Genomic DNA, 19,982 nt, shown 5'->3' with positions numbered 1-19,982 from the left:
GCCGGGCAGATTAGTTTTAAAGGGGACGCTGATATTGCTTTGTGTATCGTGCCAGTAGACCCGGAAGTTTTCTTTTGAGACAGCACTGATACTTGGAGAAGCCCGTTGAATGTCGTCGTAATGTTTTTTGTGAGATCAAGAAAAACTATATAGGTGACCGTTCGTGGTGTTCGCCGATATCTCATCATAGAAACATAGAAAATAGGTGCAGGAGGAGGCCATTCGGCCCTTCGAGCTAGCACCGCCATTCATTGTGATCATGGCTGATCGTCCCCAATCAATAACCCGTGCCTGCCTTCTCCCCATATCCCTTGATTCCACTAGCCCCTAGAGCTCTATCTAACCCACGCTTAAATCCATCCAGTGATTTGGCCTCCACTGCCCTCTGTGGCAGGGAATTCCACAAATTCCCTTTGTTAATATGTGTTTATTGTTGTTTTTTATTGTATTGTATTGTATGTATGACTGCTTCAATTTCGTTCAGACTTCGGTCTGAATGACAATAAAGGCTATCTAATCTAATCTAAAAAAAAAATTCACAACTCTGGGTGAAAATGTTTTTTCTCACATCAGTCTTAAATGGCAATAGACAATAGGTGCAGGAGTAGGCCATTCGACCCTTCGAGCCAGCACCGCCATTCAATGTGATCAATAATTCACAATCAATGTGAAAATAATTGCACTACTATGACTGAATGCACGTAAATATATTTATTTATCGCTCATATTCTTTGTCGCTCTTCTAGGGAGATACTAACTGCTTTTCGTTGTCTCTGTACTGTACACAGTACAATGACAATAAAGTTTGAATCTAAATCTGATCATCCCCAATCAGTACCCCGTTCCTGCCTTTTCCCCATATCCCCTGACTCTGCTATTTTTAAGAGCCCTATCTAGCTCTCTCTTGAAAGCATCCAGGGAACCTGCCTCCACCGCCCTCTGAGGCAGAGAATTTCACTGACTCACCATTCTCTGTGAGAAAAAGTTTCCCCGCGAATTGACGTATTCCGAAAACATAAAACTACGGTTTATAAAGCAAAGGAATATATTGACTGGAAAAGATGGAAACACACATCGATGATGAACTGGGTATACTTGTTTTCCTCCCCTTTATTCTAAGACTGTGACCCCTGGTTCTGGACTAGCCCAACATTGGGAAAACATTTCCTGCATCTAGCTTGTCCAGTCCTTTTATAATTTTATATGGTTCTATAAGATCCCCCCTCATTCTTCTAAACTCCAGTGAATACAAGCCTAGTCTTTTCAATCTTTCCTCATATGACAGTCCCGCCATCCCAGGGATCAATCTCGTGAACCTACGCTGCACTGCCTCAATCATAAGGATGTCCTTCCTCAAATTAGGAGACCAAAACTGTACGCAATACTCCAGATGTGGTCTTACCAGAGCCCGATACAACTGCAGAAGAACCTCTCTACTCCTATACTGAAATCACTCTTGGTGCTGCTGTGTTAAAGATCATGTCCGTGAGTGAAAACATGGAACTGCGGATGGTGGTTTACAAAGAAGGACACAAAATGCTGCTGTAATTCAGCGGGCTAGGCAGCATTCCTGGAATACATGGAAGAAGTCCACGAGTACTGTAGATAGTTGGTACTGCGAATGTATTAAACTTGATATGACTAATGTATAAACCTGACAACACTACAAATGTAGAGACTGACAACACCATGAATTTAAAGAAAGCCACGCACTGTCTTGTATATACTTTCATCAATAAAGTTTATATTTAAAATCATTAAGTAAGTATTCACTGTGCCTCCGGGTGAATGGAATCCACTCTGTGATTTGTGAGACAGCTCTTTCACCATGGGAGGAAAAGATCTGAGGACATTTTAATTAAATGAAAGGAAACTTACAAGTTAATAATCATATGATCAACACTCCCTCCCAGATGCTGCCTGACCCGCTGAGCTACTCCAGCTTTTTGTGGCAGTCTTTGGTTTAAACCAGCATCTGCAGTTCCTCCCTACACTCTCTCTCTTATGGGGCTTCTCTTCATAATAATTTTCTAATTTGCTTTGCTGGCCCACCCCTTCTCCATAGTATCTCCCCACTTCAGAGAAGCTGGTAGGATGCTTCTCTCGTTCGGTAGCTGGAACAGCAGATAGGCATGATGGGCAACTTTTAATTCTGATCCCAAATAGGCTTGCTGGTCAGTGCAATATCTGAGGCTAACCAACAACAATCTTGGACGAAAGGACACAAAGTGCTGGAGTAACTCAGCGGGTCAGCCTGCAACTCTGGGTGGAAGAAGAAAGTTGGAAAAAGGGAGGCGCAGAGCAAAACATAGCAGGTAATAGATCAACAGGCAGATGGGTGGCACAGATGCCAGAGACAGACAAGAACAGTAGATGTGAGACAAGTTTGAAAAGTTGTGGATTGTGAACCTACTGTTCTTATCTCTGGTCTTTGTTCCAACCATCCAAAGTCAAAGAATCCCCCTCGCCTGTGTCGACCTGTTTCCTGCCACATTTTGTCCTGCCTCTCCCCTTTTCCAGCTTTTTTCTCCAGCACGCCCAATCCGTCTGAAGAAGGGTTTGACCCAAAACCACACCTATCCATGTCCACCAGAGATGCTGTCTGACCTGATGAGTTACTCCAACACTTTGTGACCTTTTGTGTAGCATCTGCCGTTCTTTGTTTCTTAGACAGTTGACTATGAGACGCTTGACAATCCGTCGCCAGTGAATTAAAGGAGGGAGTAAGTATACTGACATAGGGAAAGAAAACAGTAATTTTTAACTTAATGATGCTATGTCCATGCAATCTTCCAGGACATGGCATTCAGCTTGTTAAATTACAGCCATCACACCATGCAGACCTCCTAGAATACCAATGATCTCTGATTAAGAGTCTGCTTTCAGGATGACATCGATAGGTGATGTCACCTATTCCTTTTCTCCAGAGATGCTGCCTGACCCGCTGGGTTATTCCAGCTTTTTATGTCCATCTGGTGCAAACCAGCTTCTGCAATTTTTCCTACACATCTCTAGGATAGTTGTGTGTTCCAAAATGGCAGCAACCCTTTCCCAGATAGAATCTCTTGACCCCAGAGTGCAGCAGTTTGCTTCATGCAGAGATCTAATTGGAGCAGCTCATGTATCCACTGAAACCTTCCTCTGGAAAACAAGCAGCAAATCCATTAGTTGTTACATAATGGGGATTAAGCTATCAACTAGCATTGATATGCCGACCACTTCTGCCCTGTAAGGCATGTATTTACAGCTCCACTAAAGGTCTTGAAAAATCTTACAGAAAGACTAATCTTGTCATCTCTAACATGCTCGCTAGCTGGTTAGACAATACATCAAGCATATCAACATAGACTGTAACATCTTTCTCAAGTACCTTCCTCTATTGTGGTATTGTAGATCCAGAGCAGTATGACTGAGCTCCAGGGAGCTGGCATTCCAGCTTCATTGAAACTCTGGAGACTGAAGAAGTGTCCCAACCTGAAGCATTGCCAAATTGAAGAAGAGTCCTGACCTAAAAAGCAACCTATCCCTTTCCCTTCACAGAGGGACCAGCTGAATTCCTTCAGCACTTTGTTTTTTTAAATTCAAACTCCATTATAATCACTGCCCTCTGATGGCATGTATGCACACGTGTGAAACCTGAACCTCTAATCAATCTGTTCCCTCAAGGGTAATTGAAAATGTCAAGAAAAGGGCAGATTTGGGAAATCTAACATAAAAACAGAAAATGTTGGAAGTATTCAGTAAGTTATGCAGCATCTGTGGAAAGAAAAACAAAGTAAACATTTCTGGTCAAAATCCCTTCATGAGAACTGAGAAAGAGAAAGAAATGGTTTTAAGTTATCCTTTCTGCAACTAAAACACAACTTGATTTTTGACTTAATATCTATGTTACTAAAACTCTGATCTTGACCACTTTTGGCCCACTGTGCTGCGATTTCCGACAGAACGCCGCCACCTACGGCCGTCATTTTTGGCCACCTCGCTCAGAGTCCCCCTCCGCCTTACGGGTGCGGAGGATATTTCCCATCGATGACAAATCAGAGGGATATTAATGTTTTTTTTAAATTCACCATTCTCTCTGCTGCCCCTGCTGGAGGGAGGGGGAGGAACTATAAAACCAGGAAGTGGTGTGCCTCACTCAGTCTCTGCAAGATGGATGAAGCCAAGGGTTGCGTCTCTCTGAGCTCTGAATAACACTGAACAAATGTCTACACAACTGTGAGTCCCCTTAATGTGGTTTGAAAATGAAAATATAGTTTGTTTGAAGTAAAAAGGCACTGTCTGCAAATGGTTGTTTGGGTGCTTTGGCTTGAAGTTGAAAGGCACTACTTACTGAAAATGGTGGCTTGGGTGCTTTGGCTTGAAGTTGAAAGGTACTACTTACTGCAAATGGTGGCTTGGGTGCTTTGCTTGAAGTTGAAAGGCACTACTTACTGCAAATGGTGGCTTGGGTGCTTTGGCTTGAAGTTGAAAGGCACTACTTACTGCAAATGGTGGCTTGGGTGATTTGGCTTGAAGTTGAAAGGCACTACTTACTGCGAATGGTGGCTTGGGTGCTTTGGATTGAAGTTAAAAGGCACTACTTACTGCAAATGATGGCTTGGGTGCTTTGGCTTGAAGTTGAAAGGCACTACTTACTGCAAATGGTGGCTTGGATGCTTTGGCTTGAAGTTGAAAGGCACTACTTACTGCAAATGGTGGCTTGGGTGCTTTGGCTTGAAGTTGAAAGGCACTACATACTTCAAATGGTGGCACGTGCTTTGGCTTGAAGTTGAAAGGCACTACTTACTGCAAATGGTGGCTTGGGTGCTTTGGCTTGAAGTTGAAAGACACTACTTACTGCAAATGGTGGCTTGGGTGCTTTGGCTTGAAGTTGAAAGGCACTACTTACTGCAAATGGTGTCGTGGGTGCATTGGCTTGAAGTTGAAAGGCACTACTTACTGCAAATGGTGGCATGAAGTTGAAAGGCACTACTTACTGCAAATGGTGGCTTGGGTGCTTTGGCTTGAAGTTGAAAGGCACTACATACTTCAAATGGTGTCGCGTGCTTTGGCTTGAAGTTGAAAGGCACTTCTTACTACAAATGGCGGCTTGGGTGCTTTGGCTTGAAGTTGAAAGGCACTACTTACTGCAAATGGCGGCTTGGGTGCTTTGGCTTGAAGTTAAAAGGCACTACTGCAAATGCACTTACTTCCTGTTTGCACTGTATATTGATTTTAGATAAAACACTACCACTTACGGCTGTGATTTTTGGCCATCTTAGTCCCCCTCTGCTGAGCAGGTGCAGAGAATTCTTCCCATCAATGAAAAATAAAAGTGTTATTAGTGTTTAAAAAATGTTGAGAATCTCTCTCCTGTCAATCACGCCATCAGAGCCACACCTTTTCCGGTGGGAGGAGGAGGGGTTATAAAACCCAGAAGTATGGGTGTGGCTCAGTCTCTGCATGATGGGGGAGGGAGAGGTCACGACTCTGAGCTGTGAAATTCAGAGTGTCTCCGAGGATCCTCCAGTGCTTCTACGCAGCGGCGGTGGAAAGCATCTTGTCCGGGAACATTACCATCTGGTTTGGGAATTGCTCTGCCAAGGACAAGAAGGCTCTGCAGAGAGTAGTGCGTTCGGCCGAAAGCACTATGGGAACTTCACTTGCCCCCCTGCAGGAACTATACATCAGGAGGTGCAACTCCAGAGCCAACAATATCATGAGAGACCCCTTCCACCCCTGCAACGGACTGTTCCAGCTGCTACGGTCAGGCAGACGCCTCCGTTGCCATGCGGTGAGAACGGAGAGGTTGAGAAGGAGTTTCTTCCCAGAGGCCATTCGGACTGTAAATGCTTATCTCACCAGGGACTAACTCTACTGAACGTTTTTCCTTCCATTATTTATTATGTAAAAGAATATGTGTGTTATGATTGTGTTTATAGTTTGTTTGGTTGTTTGATTGTTTGTCTTTTGCACAAAAGTCCGCGAGCATTGCCACTTTCATTTCACTGCACATCTCGTATGTGTATGTGACAAATAAACTTGACTTGACTTGACTTGAATCACGTGAACACACTGAATGTCTACTGAACTGTGAGTTTGGTGTTTTGTGTGGTTTTATGGTGGTTTCACCCTGCATGAAATGGTACGTAGCTGCATTTGAATTTGGTGGCCTTGCACCCTGCTTGAAATGGAATGAAACTGCACTTGAATTTGGTGGGTTTGCACCCTGCTTGAAGTGGAATGAAACTGCACTTGAATTTGGCGGCCTTGCATCCTGCTTGAAGCGGTATGAAACTTCACTGAATTTGGTGGCCTTGCACCCTGCTGAAAGTGGTATGAAACTGCACTTGAATTTGGTGGCCTTGGATCCAGCTTAAAATGGTTGGAAACTGCACTTGAATTCGGTGGCCTTGCACCCTGCTTGAAGTGGTAGGAAACTGCACTTGAATTCGGTGGCCTTGCACCCTGCTTGAAGTGGTAGGAAACTGCACTTGAATTTGGTGGCCTCGCACCCTGCATAAAGTGGTAAGAAACTGCACTTGAATTTGGTGGCCTTGCTCCCTGCTTGAAATGGTAGGAACATGGATTTGAATTTGGTGGCCTTGCACCATGCTTGAAAAGGAATTTCAAGGAATAGTCATGAGTCAACTGCCAGCCCACCAGCCGTGAGTGAGCTGCCAGCAGATCAGGCTTGAGGGACTGAGCTGCCACCCCAAGAACCCGTACCAGCACTCCAGAAAGCCCCCCCACTGGCCACCAATGTTGGAATTGGTGGAGAGGTGGAATATTGCGTCGGGGGACCAGCCCTCCCATGTGAACATGGGACCCAACGGGTCCCACTTAGTCTAGTAATAAATAAAATGCAGATGTTGGTTTATACCAAAGATAGACACAATGTGCTGGAGTAACTCAGCATGTCAGACAGCATCTCTGGAGAAAATGAATAGGTGACCATTTGGGTTGGGACCCTTCTTCAGTGATTGTAATGGAGTTGCGGTGGGGGGGGGGACTGAAAGCGAGACAAAAACCTGGACAAAACAGGGCTGGCAACAGATGACCTCAGGTAACTCCTTGGTTCATTCAACTCCTTGGGACGACAGATGGCACAATGGGCTAAGTGTTCGGCTGGCAACCGGAAGGTAGCCGGTTCGAATCCCGCTTGGAGTGCATACTGTCGTTGTGTCCTTGGGCAAGACACTTCACCCACCTTTGCCTGTGTGTGAATGTGTGTGAGTGATTGGTGGTGGTCGGAGGGGCCGTAGGCGCAGATTGGCAGCCACGCTTCCGTCAGTCTGCCCCAGGGCAGCTGTGGCTACAGAAGTAGCTTACCACCACCGAGTGTGACTGAGGAGTGAATGAATAATGCGATGTAAAGCGCCTTGAGTTAATACAAAGGCGCTATATAAATCCCATCCATTATTATTATTATTATTCATCCCTTCCCATCCAAACAACCCCCTCCCCAGGTACTTTACCTGTGGGAATATGCAGGGATTAGGGTACCTTAGGAAATGGCAGGCTTCTGTGAAAAAAGTCAAGCTTTGCTGAGGTGACCAAGGAACACCAGGTGCAAGAGGCCCATTAAATGTTGCGGTCAAGTCTGGATGTGTAAAGAAGCTCCCAACTGTTTCTGCTCCAAAGAAGCCCTAGGTGACATTGAGTCGAGGTTTTGATAAACAGACGCTAAACCCAGGCCTGTGATTGGATAGAGGATTTTGTGTTTAATACATAATATATGTGCTAAGAGGTTATTTGTATACATTGTTTGTAAGTAAGCACAGTAAGTGCCTTCTAATGTGATTTCTTATCTGTAAGAAGTGATTGACATGTAGGGGTGACCACCCCATTGTATTTTTGCGCCCTTAATGTCCCTGCCACAGTTTAGGGTTATAAAAGTGTATGTCATTCATTTGGGCATGTCGGTTGTTTAGGTGTGTTCTGTTTGCGCGAGGCTGCTGAAGGCTCAAGTGATTAGATCCACGGCTGGCCCTGCGGTGTTGTATACAGCAAAATAGGGTTGGAATTCCAGTGTTCGTTTTCAGTGATTGACTGAACCAGACTAAGGGGGGTAAGATCAGAACCAGAATTAACATTTGGGGGCTCGTCCAGGATCTCAACGGATTGCCAACACAAGTCTACGGTCAAAGGAACTGAGTCGTCTTGGATTGCGGGAGGAAAAATTGGGCCCCCGGTGTGAGTTTTGCTGCATCGGTTTTCCCCGCTCCGCTAGTCTGTGATTAATCGGTCATTCGCTGACTTGTGCTGAGGGCAAGGGTTTGAGTCCCTGTAGGGTTAGAGTCCCCGCCTAATTGGGTTAGAGTCCTGGGGGTGAGGGTCGGGATCACAAAGTTCGTCCCTATCAGGTTTGAGTCCCCACCCAAGGAAGTCAACAGCTGCTGCGATTATCAGGACCATTGAATTGGTTCCTGATTTTATTGGGGTTCGAGACGGGGGTTCGAGGCCCCGCTCAGTGTTGGGGTATCGATTGGCGAGGTACCTTTAAAGGCAAGACTGAGTTAGTGCAGTACTAAGCGGGACAAATACTCAATCGGCACTGAGGTGCGATTGGCAAGACAACACTTTAAAAATCGGCACCGAGAGCCAACACGAAGCGGTAAGTGCTGAGGATCAGTATTTGGCGGGTAGGAGGGTTCGAGGCCTAGGGCGTATGAGGCCCCGCCTGTAATGGTTTGAGTCCCAAACAGTACTGGGTTTTATCAGTACCAAGGTCAATTGGCTGGAATACTTTAAGAATTAGTAATGAATTGATAGGATGCGTCTGTGATAATTCTAGGACTGTGATCCAAATTTTTCGATCTAAATTCTGCAAATTTGAAGTATTCATATGCTTTTGTTTATGATCAGCTAATATATTCTTGTACTATAGTTATTGTTTATGATCTTGTATTGTAACAACTTACTTAAAATTGTGTAATTGACTCTCTATTACCGTAATTGTATGCTTACATATTATATTCTAATTTGTTTTTGCATTATAGCTGTTAGTTGTATAATTTTTTGTTACAACACGATTTTTCTTTTGTGTTATAACATTATATATGTTCTTGTTTTATTCCGCGTGATTAAGTTTGTGTAGTTTTGATACCATGGTGTTTGAGTTCGGGTAATTTTAACTCCTCTTCCCATTCTCATACTGACCTTTCTGTCCTGAGCCTCTTCCTCCATTGCTAGAGGCCACACACAAATTGGAGGAACAGCACCTCATATTTCCCTTGGGTAGCTTACAACCCAGCGGTATGAATTCTCCAATGTCAGGTAATTTCTACAAACACCTCCCTCCACTCCCCCCCCCCCCCCCCCCCCCCTTATAGCTACCAAAAGCCTGTTAACCATTTCCACAGTTCAAAATGATGTATCCCTCTGGGGCTCACACCATCTCTAGCCAACAGTTGGCCCATCGGGGAATCTTTTGCCTGAGGTCATTTGTTGCTGGCTCCAATTTGTCTGGGTTTATTTTCGCTTCCAATTAGCGACCCCCTCCCTCTCCCCATATCCACTACTATCAGAAGAAGGGTCCCAAAACACCACTTATCAATTTTCTCCAGTGATGCTGCCTGATACGCTGAATTATTCTTGCACTTTGTGTCTATCTTAGATTTATGAATTTCCCATTTCTGATAATGGATCTCTGACCTGCAATGTTAACTTTTTTTCCCTCATTCCACAGATGCTGCCAAACCAGCCTGGTGCTTCCTGCAGCTATCTGCAGTTCCTTCTTGAAACGTTGCCCAATTCCTTCGCTCCATAGATGCTGCTGCACCCGCTGAGTTTCTCCAGCATTTTTGTGTACCTTCGATTTTCCAGCATCTGCAGTTCCTTCTTGAACAACAGCCTGGTGCTTCAACGGTTTCTGGTTCTTCCTCTTGTTTCCTCATTGTTATAGTGTCCAGGCTGGCATTTATAAGCATAGAAATGAAATGATTGCTTTCCCCTTCTCCCCACAGAATGGTGATTATGTCATGGAGATTATGTCACCTATGGCCTTGCAAAGGTATCAGAAATAATGCCCACTAGATTTATACAAATTCACGGAGTGATCGCCTTCAGTATGAGAAAAGGTGGCATCTAAAAATACTATTTTGAAATATGAATGAATCTTTATTGTATCATTAACTGGAACAAAATGATGATATGGGGATCCCTCTATTTCATAAAGGAGGAAAACTCCTTCAGCTGCCCGGACTTTGAGACTGGTGAGATTCCCCTCTCATTTGTTGAGGAAATCAATAGTTTCCCACAACTTTACGCTGCAAGACAAAAAAAAAGTTTATATCAAAGTTTTATAACAACATCACTGTGGTAGATTAGTGGGTGAATGTTGTAAGGTGAGTTATGTATGTGTGTTGTGTGTGTGCATGTATGTATCTTCCTGCTCCATAATGAATGAGGTCATGGAATATTTTCTCCTGCAATGTCTCCAGGCTCTGAATTATTCAATCTACCGAGGAATGTTTCTGCCCAACTCCTGCCAGGGGTACTTTATTTATTTTCTTATAGCCATTCTGACACCCTTGATGGAGAGCACATCCTTGCATAAGAGAAGAATATCTATATTACTCTCTGATCCTGACCGCTTTTGGCCGACTGTGCTGCGATTTCCGAGAGAACGCCGCCACCTATGGTAGCAATGTTACAAAATTTTGAGATTTTAAAAATCAAGTCTGTAATTTATCCCATCAGATAAAGCATAAAAAGAAGTTTAATTTGACACCTAATTCACTTTCATACCTCAAGTATTTAAAAGGTTATGGCCATTTTCATACTCGGAAATTAGCATCTTGTTCCCTATTGATTTTCTATGGACATAACAAAAAAGCTGTGATCGTGGACAGTCAAAAGCCCATAACCTTCTTAAAAATTAAGAGAACTGAATGACATTTCAGTTATCATAGATTGAAGCATTCTGAAACAAATATAAAATAATCTTACTTGGATGACCTGAAATTAAAGCATATAATTAGTTAGTTACCCAATTGTAGCTAATTACAAACTTCAATTACTAGATCTAAACATCTATCCATTTCTTAAGAAATTATTAACATTTTTAAATAGCCTAAGTGTCCAAATAATATTCACAAATAATTCACAATAAAACATGATTTTTAAATCTCATTTACATTAATTTATAGGCCAAATGGAAGGAATTTAGTGTTCAATTGCTGTAAATTAAAGTCCATTTAAATCAGCTTTCTAGTGGGATCCTGTGAACGCGCTGGTTTAGAACGTTCACATTGCGGTAGATTTGTGCCCTCAAATGCCCAGAAAAATACTGCGGGATATAATGGGTCCCAAATTAGCTACTCGCAACATTAAACTTTGTATAAAGGGATCTTAAGAAGCCCTTTTTAATGTGAAAATAAACAGCCTACCTCCTGTTGTCCCCTGTATGAGATCCGGTCGGTTGCCGGCGGTCGCGGGTTTAGAGGTTAATTTTTAAACTACTATAACAATTAGATAAAGCCCTTAAAAGTAATAATAGCTAAAGCGACGGAATCTTCCAGCGATTTTGCGTTAATAATTAACTAGGCTGAACATCCTCGATTTGAACAGCCTAGGGAAAATCGCGTTTTAAACCCGCCCCCCTCTAAACGGCGCCAAAATTGCGCACACCCGCAGCAACAGATTTTCAGCGATGCTTCAGGTACGCTTTGCAACATACCTACCTATGGCCGTCATTTTTGGCCACCTCGCTCAGAGCCCCCTTCCGCCGTAAGATTGCGGAGGATTTTCCCGGCGGGGGGAGGGACTATAAAACCCGGAAGTGTCGTGCCTCACTCAGTCTCTGCCGGACCCAGGAAGCGAAAGGGTCACGGCTCTCTGAGCTGCGGATCTACTCCACGGTGAGTCCCCTCGATGTGCTTTTCAGCCAATTGATATGTATTCTGTCAGCTTGCTTGCAACGTGTTTTGTCCCGCAATTGCTTGGCGTTTTTAAACTTTTTTCAGCCAATTGATATGTATTCTGTCAGTTTGCTTGCAATGTGTTTTGTCTCGCAATTGCTTGCCATTTTTAAACGCTTGCTTGCAACCGGTTTCAGATGGATAAAGCATGAATAAACATTTTATTAGATCAGAACTGTGTTTAAGTTTAAAATTGGCGTTCATTCTATGATTTTGGCAGGGTTGCAAGATGGCGTCGATGACGTTGGTGGCAAGCGGCGGGATGGTGACGTCAAGATGGCGGCAAGTGCAGCCGCTGCTGAATAATTCATGAATTTACTGCCCTGTCTATGGTAAGTGTTTGTTTGTTAGATGTTATTTAAAAGTAGCTTTTTGTTTCAGCAGCAACCTCCACAGCAGGCTTTAAAGATTCGTTTTACACATTGTATATTCAACACGTTCTGAAGTTACTTGGCATTTTAGTTGTGTGTGTGTGTGTGTGTGATTATGTGTGTGTATGTGTGCTTGCTTGCAATGTGTTTTGTCCCGCTATTGCTTGGCGTTTTTAAACACTTGCTTGCAACCGTTTTCAGATGGATAAAGCATGAATAAACATTTTATTAGATCAGAACTGTGTTTAAGTTTAAAATTGGTGCTCATTCTGTGATTTTGGCTGGGTCGCAAGATGGCGTAGATGACGTCATTTCCGGCCAGCAGCAAGATGGCGTCGATGACGTCATTTCCGGTCGGTGGCAAGATGGCGCTGACTCTAGAAGACACAGAGTGCAGGCGCTGCTGAATAATTCAACAGAGCTGGCTGCTTTGTCTCTGGTAAGTTTGTTGGACGTTATTTAAAGCATGTTTTTGTTTTAGCAGCAGCAGCCGCTACAGCAGGCTTTAAATGTTTTAATCGTTCGTTTTATACACTGTCTGTTTACCATGTTCTGAAGTTACTTAGCATTTTAGTATTGGCAGTGAGTGTGTGTGTCTGTGTTTTCTTCAGGAAATGTTTGGTTGTAAAGAGTTTGTAAATTTGTTTCTATTGTGTTTAAAATAAATGTTTACAGTTTGCAAATTTGTTTCTATTGGGTTTAAAATAAATGTTTACAGAAAAGAAAATGTATTTGTTGTTAAGAGTTTGCAAATTTGTTTCTCTTGGGTTTTAAAATGGTTGCAACCGTTTTCAGATGGATAAAGCATGAATAAACATTTTATTTGATCAGAACTGTGTTTAAGTTTAAAATTGGCCTCATTCTGTGATTTTGGCTGGGTTCCCCCGAATGAACAACCCCTCAGTCTCTCCACCTCTGCTGTACAAGATGCACTGAGCAAGGTGAATGAGCACAAAGCTGCCGGCCCCGATGGCATCCCCGGGCGGGTACTCAGGGCATGTGCTGGACAACTATCCCTGGTCTTCACTGACATTTTCAATCTGTCACTGGCCCAGGGTGTTGTCCCCACTTGCCTCAAGACATCAACCATTGTGCCAGTGCCCAAACAATAAGCTACAGGGAGTCTCAACGACTTCTGCCCAGTGGCACTCACCCCTGTCATTGCAAAGTGCTTTGAGTGGCTGATCTTGGCTCACCTCAAAGCCAGCCTCCCCCCCACACTGGACCCCCATCAGTTTGCCTACCGGACCAACAGGTCTACAGAGGACGCCATATCGGCGGCCCTACACTCTGCCCTGACCCACCTGGACAGCAATCACACCTACATCAGGATGCTGTTCATTGATTTCAGCTCTGCCTTTAACACTGTCATTCCCGCCAGCTTGATCACTAAACTCAGCGGACTTGGCATCTCCACCTCCCTCTGCAATTGGACACTGGATTTCCTCACAAACAGACCACAGTCTGTTAGGGTCAACAACCTCACCTCCTCCACTATAACACTGAACCGGCATGCCACAGGGCTGTGTGCTCAGCCCTCTCCTCTACTCCCTCTTCACCCATGACTGCATCCCTAAGAATGGCTCCAACGCCATCATTAAATTTGCCGACGGCACCACGGTGGTAGGACTGATCAGTGACAACGACGAGTCAGCCTACAGGGAGGAGGTCCAGCACCTGACAACCTGGTGTGCCAACAATAACCTCGTCCTCAACTCCAAGAAGATGAAGGAAATTATTGTTGACTTCAGGAAGAACAGAGGGGGCAGACATACCCCCATCCATATAAATGGGACTGAGGTGGAGCGCGTCTCCAACTACAAATTCCTCGGGGTACACATCTCGGAGGATCTGTCCTGGTCCCTCAACACCTCCAAGCTGATCAAAAAGGCGCAGTAGCGCCTTTACTTCCTGAGGAGGCTCAAGAAAGCTCACCTGTCCCCCCAGATCCTGACCAACTTTTACCGCTGTACCATCGAAAGCATCCTGACCACCTGCTTCACGGTAAGGTACAGCAGTTGCACCGTAGCGGACAGGAAGGCACTACAACGGGTGGTGAAAACCGCTCAGTACATCATCGGTGCCCCGCTCCCTGCCATGGATGCCCTCCACCGAAAACGGTGTCTGAGACGGGCCGGGAAGATCATCAAAGACCCCTCCCACCCCAACCATGGACTGTTTGCCCTCCTCCCATCAGGGAGGCGGTACAGGAGCCTCAGGTCTCATACTAGTAGGATGAGGAACAGCTTCTACAACAACACTATCACATTGCTGAACTCGGAGTCCCGCCGATAGATTTCTCCAGTTTCTCCGTCCACATTGTTTGCTTATTCTGTATTTTTATTTCTATATTGCACTATTACTACGGACTGACGCTAAACTGCATTTAGTTGTACCCATACTTGTATCTGTGCAATGACATTAAAGTTGAATTGAATTGAATTGCAAGATGGCGTCGCTGACGTCATTTCCGGTTAACGGCAAGATGGCGTAGATGACGTCATTTCCGGTTGGTGGCAAGCGGCGGGATGGTGACGTCAAGATGGCGGCAAGTTCAGGTGCTGCTGAATAATTCATGAATTTACTGCCCTGTCTATGGTAAGTGTTTGTTTGTTAGATGTTATTTAAAAGCAGCATTTTGTTTCAGCAGCAGCCTACAGAGCAGGATTTAAAGATTCGTTTTACACACTGTATATTCAACATGTTTTTGCGACTCTTCCTAACAGACAAAGCAAACCAATTCTTAATGATTTGGTCTCCATTTATCGACTTCTTACAAGCATATGGTGCAACATAACTGTAGAAATTAACTATTTCAGGATCGGGTGAAGGGTGGTCAAGAATAATAAATAGCTATTTCTCCTTCAGTCCCCTGTTTTCTATTGCCTTTGTCTCTCTCTCTATTTTCTCTCTTTTCTTCTTTCCTTCACCTCACTGTTCGATATCACACACTTCTCTATCTTTCTACTAGTCTCTTTCTTTTCTTCCATTTACTGCTAAAAAAAAACCAGTTGTACATAAAATGTAACATGTCAATATATATTAGGTATCTACAAGACACCACATTATTGTACTTACTTCTAATAAAATAAAATAAAAATAAAAAACACGTTCTGAAGTTACTTAGCATTTTAGTATTGTGTGTGTGTGAATGTGTGTGTGTTTATATGTGTGTATGTGTGTGTGTGTGTGTGTGTGTGTGTGTGTGTGGCTGTGTGTGAATATATGTGTGTGTGTGTGTGTGTGTGTGTGTGTATATATGTGTGTGTGTGTGTGTGTGTGTGTGAATGTATATGTGTGTGTGTGAATATGTCTGTGTGTGTGTGTGAATATGTGTCTGTGTGTGTATGAATGTGTGTGTGAATATGTGTGTGTGACTGTGTGAATGTGTGTGTGAATATGTGTGTGTGTAACCATGTGTGTGTCTGAGAATGAGTCTGTGTGTGCGCGTGTGTGAGAATGTGTGTGTGTGTGTGAATGAGTCTGTGTGTTTGTGAGAATGTGTGTGCGAACGAGTCTGTGTATGTGTGTGTGTAAATGAGTGTGTGTGTGTGAATGAGTGTGTGTGTGTGTGTGTGAATGTGTGTGAATGAGTGTGTGAATGAGTCTGTGTGTGTGTGAATGAGTCTGTGTGTGTGTGTGTATAAGTTTGTGTATAAGTGTGTGTGTATGAGTCTGTGTTTGTGTGAATGAGTCTGTGTGTATGTGTGTGAATGAGTGTGTGTGTGTGTGTGTGTGTGTGTGTGTGTGTGTGTGTGTGTGTGTGTGTGTGTGTGTGTGTGAATGAGTCTGTGTGTGTGAATGAGTCTGTGTGTGTGAATGAGTTTGTGTGTCATTGAGTTTGTGTGTGCGTGAATGAGTCTGTGTGTGTGTGAATATGTGTATGAGAATGTGTGTGTGTGTGAATGTGTGTGTGTCTGACTGTGTGTGTGAATGAGTCTGTGTGTGTGTGTGTGTGTGTGTGTGTGTGTGTGTGTGTGTGTGTGTGTGTGTGTGTGTGTGAGTGTGTGTGCGTGTGCGTGTGTGTGAATGAGTCTGTGTGTGTGAGTGAATCAGTCTGTGTGTGTGTGAATGGGTCTGTATGTGTGTGAGAATGTGTGCAAATGAGTCTATGAATGTGTGTGTAAATGAGTCTGTGTGTGTGAATGAGTCTGTGTGTCAGTGTGAATGAGTCTGTGTGTGAGTGTGAATGAGTCTGTGTGTGTATGTGTGAATGAGTCTGTGTATGTGTGTGTGAATGTGTCTGTGTGTGAGTCTGTGTTTGTGGGTGTGTGAGTCTGTGTGAGGTGGAGTGTGTGTGTGTGTGTGTGTGTGTGTGTGTGTGTGTGTGTGTGTGTGTGTGTGTGATCAACAAATAGTACAAATAATATAGTCTTTCGTAGTTCAGAGCTTATTTGTTATGTTTAATAGCCTGATGGCTGTCAGGAAGAAGTTGTTCCTCAATGTATATGTTACAGCTTTCAGTTTACAATAGTCGGACGTGACTCCAGAAGTCGGGCATCAGTCAGTCCACAAACCGTGAGAATCAGTCAGTCAGTCAGTCCAAAAGCCATGAGTTAATCCCAAGGCAGTGAGTGAGTGAGTGAATCCAGAGGTCATGAGTAAGTCACTCACCACCCCCCCCCCCCCCTCCACTGACATCCCCCACCTCAAGACGCTGCCCTCCGCCTGGCTATAGGATGCACCCCCTACTGAAGCCGCCCACATCCCCTGCATGAGGACACTGCTCCCCCCTTCTCATCAGCTCACGAGAACCCCCGTCTGAAGCTGTGCCGCTCCCTTGGCTGCACGACGTTTGCCACCGTCTTGAGGTGGGGGATGAGTCTGTGTATGTGTGTGTGAATGAGTCTGTGTGTGTGTGTGTGTGTGTGTGTGTGTGTGTGTGTGTGTGTGTGTGTGTGTGTGTGTGTGTGTGTGTGTGTGTGTGTGTATGAGTCTGTGCGTGTGTCTGTATGAGTCTGTGTGTGTGTCTGTATGAGTCTGTGTGTTTGTGTGAATGAGTGTGTGTATGTGTGTGTGTGTGTGTGTGTGTGTGTGTATGGGTCTGTGTGAATGTGTGTGTGTGAATGAGTCTGTGTGTGTGTATGTGTGAATGAGTCTGTGTATGTGTGTGTGAATGAGTCTGTGTGTGAGTCTGAGCTTGTGTGTGTGTGAGTCTGTGAGTCTGTGTGAGGTGGAGTGTATGTGTGTGATCAACAAATAGTACAAATAATATAGTCTTTCGTAGTTCAGAGCTTATTTGTTATGTTTAATAGCCTGATGGCTGTCAGGAAGAAGCTGTTCTTCAATGTAGATGTTACAGTTTTAAGTTTACAAAAGTCGGACGTGACTCCAGAAGTCAGTCCACAAGCTGTGAGAGTCAGTCAGTCCAAAGGCCATGAGTTAATCCCAAGGCAGTGAGTGAGTCCACAGGTCATGAGTAAATCGCTCACTGCCCCCCCCCCCCCCCTCCACTGACATCCCCCACCTCAAGATGCTGCCCTCCAACTGGCTATAGGATGAACCCCCTACTGAAGCCGCCCACATCCCCTACATGAGAATACCCCCCCCCCCACCCCCTTCTCATCAGCTCACGAGAGCCCCTGCCTGAAGCTGTGCCCCTCCCTTGGCTGCACAACATTTGCCACCCCCACCCCACCCTGACAGCCCCCACCTCGAAAAAATGTTTTGCACAAAATCTTCAGTGTTCATTAACAACTGAAATTGTCTTTAGGCTGCTCTTTCAACATCACGTCAAGAAAAGTTAGAGGTCGAGGTGATGTGGCTATTACTGTAGCATCCTCTGGGATAGCAGCTCCATTACTGCCTGGTGGAAGAACTACACATTCTCGATTCAAGATACCCATCCAAGTGGCCGAGGATACATTCTGCAACATCGAAAAGAACTCTAAGACGGCATATTTCATGAGGCAAGTGAAAGGTATTGTTTGGGATGAATGTCCTATGATTAGGAGAGAAAGCTTTGAAGTGGTGGACAGAACTCTTCAAGATGTCTTCAGCAACACTAAGCCTTTTGGTGGAAAGATGAAGGGAAATGTTTTCCTGAAGGATAGAACATCGACCAAGAATGTTGTCATTAAAAGCGTGCTTTGTTGAATGATGACTTCTGAGATAAATTCTCAGGTTTTCTTTCTTAAAATTTGACCGCTGACTTTCTCTATATTAAAATTGTCTCTTTTTATCAACAGGAAATAGTCATCAAGGGGCAGTGAGCAGCAGAACACAACAAGAGACACAACAAGTAAGAACTTAATAATTCTCATCTTTAACATTTAAATTGTTCTTATATTTTAATAGTCATTCACATTTTAAACTTTAATAAATCCTTTTTGCACTTTTGATGCCTGTGTGTTCTTCATCACAATGGGAACCTAATAGGCAGGAATGGCTGCTCTGTGGGAGAGCCACTAAGAGTGCATGGGGGGAGGTTGTGGGGAGATGCACTGAATGTGTGGGGAATGGCAAGGAGCAGAGTGAGGGGGGTGAAGGTAGGTGGGGTGACTGAGTGAACTGCCAACGTACCAGGCGTGAGTGACTGCACTGCCAGCCCACGAACCGTAAGTGACTGAACTGCCAGCCCAATAATCCATTCAGTCCACCTTCTTCCCCCTTATCTCTTACAGTCTGTCACCTGTTTTGGGCAGAATTTCTGGCAGTTTCTCAGCCGCCAGTCTGCCAGGTCCGAGTGATTGTACTGCCAGGCCTCAGTGACTGAGCTGCCAGTCCAAAAATCCATTCGGCCCACAAACTCCATACTAGCCCTCTGGAAACCAGTACCTTCGGCCCACAACACATACTAGCGCAACAGAAAGTGCCCCCCCCCCGGCCAGCAATATTGGAATTGGTGGAGAGGTGGAATATTGCATTGGGTGACCAGCCCTCCCGTTTGATGCTGGGACCCAACGGGTCCCACTTAGTCTAATGTTGATATATAATTGCTTGCTTCCTTTAAAGATGACCACACATCCCAGGCAGCCATCTATCCACAATGTACCACAGACACTTCCAGTAAAGTTATGGAGTAATAAAAGAAACAAGCCCTTAGTCCACCACGTCTATCGGACTATACTATATTAATTTCATTACTCGCAGTTGGTTCGTAGCCTACTATACCTTGGCAGTTCCAGTGCTCATCCAGTGCTTCTTCAATGTTATGAGAGTACCTGCCTCCACCACCGTCTCAGGCAGTGTGTTCCAGATTTCATCCACCCTTTGAGTGAAAACATTCTTCAAACATCTGTGGAAGGAAATGGACAGACATAATTTCAAGTCGGGGACCTTTGTCAACTTCCTTTCAGTCTAATTCTTTCCTCACTTTAAAACCCCTTCTTCCTCACCTTAAACCTATGGCCTCTGGTCTTAGAAACCTCTATCGTAGGGAAAAGTTTCTTACTGTCAACACTATCTCTGCCTTTCATAATTTTGTATACCTCTTACCAACAAGTGAGTTCGGTATTCCAGAAAACGCAAGGAATCATCGGATTTGTCAAAGGTCACTCACTATAAAGAAAAAGCGAATGAAGCGCTGGCTATATAAACTGTGAATATATTCTTATCTTTATTCATGATTTATGTGTAAAAATATATTTAATCTGAGGAACGGGTTGCCGGGTAGTGGGGGACCGGGGTGTAACAGTGAAAGAGAGGGGGCAGATTCGAGTGGGAGACAGGGGGAGAGACTGGACCAGTGGAGAAACATTCTCGG

The sequence above is a fragment of the Amblyraja radiata genome, chromosome 2 (genome assembly GCF_010909765.2).
Source record: "Amblyraja radiata isolate CabotCenter1 chromosome 2, sAmbRad1.1.pri, whole genome shotgun sequence".
Taxonomy (NCBI): domain Eukaryota; kingdom Metazoa; phylum Chordata; class Chondrichthyes; order Rajiformes; family Rajidae; genus Amblyraja; species Amblyraja radiata.
The sequence above is the reverse complement of the archived record's forward strand: the minus strand, read 5'-3'. Positions refer to the sequence as shown.